This window comes from Schistocerca serialis, chromosome 4 (assembly GCF_023864345.2).
Source record: "Schistocerca serialis cubense isolate TAMUIC-IGC-003099 chromosome 4, iqSchSeri2.2, whole genome shotgun sequence".
NCBI lineage: Eukaryota > Metazoa > Arthropoda > Insecta > Orthoptera > Acrididae > Schistocerca > Schistocerca serialis.
In genome coordinates this window covers 476,840,871-476,843,775 of record NC_064641.1, presented here as the reverse complement: position 1 = coordinate 476,843,775, position 2,905 = coordinate 476,840,871, and positions in this window count along the sequence as shown.

Genomic DNA, 2,905 nt, shown 5'->3' with positions numbered 1-2,905 from the left:
AACGGTCGTACACGAATCACTGGAGGAAAAATCAGAAAGTTTACCAGGAAATCATTCTGCTTGCGTTACAAGAGAAAACATCAGAAGCAGAAAAAAACGGGACAGTAACTAATAAACAGATGGAAGTGTTATTCCATGTTCAGCCTTCCGAGAAAACTGTTACAGCTTAGCTGAACCCTGAACCAAAGGAAACTAAATTAGTTCATCAAAACAACTACATAGTGAAAACACAATGACGCAATCTTATTCTGTCACCACTATAAACATAAATAAAATCACGACCGGTTTGAAATTATCGGCCCTTAAGGAATTTCTGTACGAATCCGCGACTGATATTGCCCTATTACAAGAAGTTCTAGTTTCGGAGTTGGTAATTCCCGGCTTTGTCAGTTACATAAATGTGTCTCCCGAAACAAGTGCTGGAACAGCTATTTTGGTGAGGGAAGGGATTACAGTAAGCGAGGTGGAACGACTGGAATCCGGAAGGGGAATAGGACTAAATATCTACGATGTGACTATCATCAACTTGTACGCCCCTTCAGGAAGTTCTCATCGAGCTGACAGGGCACGTTTCTTCAAAGATGACCTGATATACTTGTTAAGGAAATCGCCAAGACAGTTATTACTAGGAGGTGATTTTAATTGTGTTTTAAATCGAAAAGATCAGTTACCTAATTTTAATTTCTCAAGTGAACTAAAACTACTAGTTACTGGTTTAGAATTAAAAGATATATGGGAAATCAAATACCCCTCCACTGTTGAGTTCACTTATGTCACGGCAACATCACGTAGCAGGATTGATAGGCTATATATTTCTAAAAATCTTGAAACTTCCGTGACAAAAGTAGAAACCATTCCTACGTACTTTTCAGACCATTCAAGTGTCTTAGCTTGCATGAATCTAAAAAGACAGCCGGTTCACCGATTCAAGAATCAGTGGAATTTGAACACTTCCTTGTTAGTAAATCATGATTTAGAAGATCTGATTAAAGAAACATGGGCAATATGCCTGCGAGCCAGTAGTAGATATGCCACTGCTATTGACTGGTGGGTTAAAATGGCAAAGCCAAAGTTGAAGAAAGTTCTTATTCAATACAGTGCCCAGAGCGCAAGGGAAATGAAATGCACTATAGAGTATTACTATTCCGTTTTGAGAGATCTATATGATCAAGTCTCCGCAGGTTCCTCACTTCGGATAGCAGACATCAAAAAAGTCAAAGCCAAGTTACTTAATATCAAGAGAAGTCAAATGGAAGGGTTGAAAATAAAATCGAAGGCAAATTCGGTGTCAGAAGATGAAATTACTTCCCTATATCATTTAGTGAAGCATACGAAAAACGGGAGAAGGACTTTTATTGATGAAATTCGAACAAAACACGGTACGACTCTCAGAACCCAGCACGATATCATGAACGAGATTTATCGCTACTATTGCGAGCTATATTCTGTACATCAAAGTAGTGATGCTTCCTTGGAAGAATTCCTTGACATCCTAGCCCCACAGCTGACAGAAGATGACAACGAAAATTTTCTAGAGGTTGTCAGTGAAGAAGACGTGTATGAGACTCTGTGCGCCTCACCACCAAAAAAATCCCCAGGACCGGATGGTCTGCCAGCAGAGTTTTACATCCGTTACTGGCCAATAGTAGGTGAGAAAATCACGGACATTGTAAATGAGGTTATTCAGGGTAAAATGATTCCGGCTGAGTTTAAGGAGAGTAAAATTGTTCTGGTGCCCAAAAATAATGGAAAAAAAGATTTAAATAATTTTCGTCCAATTTCACTGCTGAATTCTGATTATAAATTAATAGCTAGAATAATAAACAAGAGAATTTCATGCCTTACAGATAAAATTATTAGTCAACATCAGAACTGTGCGCAAGGCAGAACCATTTTTCAAAATCTAGCGGAATTCAGGGATATCATTGCTATAACTTCGGTAACAAACATAAAGTGTGCTTTATTGTTTTTAGATTTTTATAAAGCGTTCGATGTAGTAAATCATGAATATCTTCTACAGACATTGAAGAAAATAGGTTTCAACGATAGGGTCATACAGTTGATTAAGAACATAGCAACTGGAATAAATGCTAAAATAGCGGTGAATTGTCAACAATCCAGGCCGATGCAAATACAACGAGGTGTTCCTCAAGGAAGTCCTCTGTCCATGTCGCTCTTCGCCATTTCGCTGGAACCTTTCCTCCGCCATGTCCATGCTAGATTAAAAGGCTTAACATTATCAGGAAATAAAACCGTTATAAGAGCCTATGCTGACGATATAGGGGTCATTATAAGGAACAATGATGAGGTAACCACGCTAGCAACAGTGATTGATTCGTACTGTAGAGCATCTGGAGCCAATGCAAACGAAAAAAAAAGTAAGATGTTAAATCTCAGAGGTTTTGATAATATAAACGTCGAGTGGGCAAAATTAGTCCCACAACATAAAACACTTGGGATCACCCTGACAGCATGCCCTATGAAAATGATGGCTTTAAATTGGAAAGTTGCAGCAGATAAAGTGCAAGGAGCCATTGTAGAGAATTTAACTCGTTATATGAACCAAGTTCAAAGAACACAGTATATCAACTCATGCATCCTTGCTAAGGCTTATTATACTGCCCAGCTGTTTCCAATACCGAGAATGATAGCGAGGAGAATAATGTCTAAAATCACCAACTTTTTGTGGAGAGGTGAAGTGTTCAGAGTACCGGCTAAAGTAGCCACTTTAGATCCTAAAAATGGTGGACTAGGATTAACTGATATAACGGATAAAGCCTCTGCTCTTTTTATCAAAAGGCAAGTTAATTTAATAAGAGACTCGCGAGAAAGCATAACCAGCCAACTTTTCGAGATCATTAAACCTCCAAGCCTGCTTCCCCCGATTGACGTGCAGAATATCAAC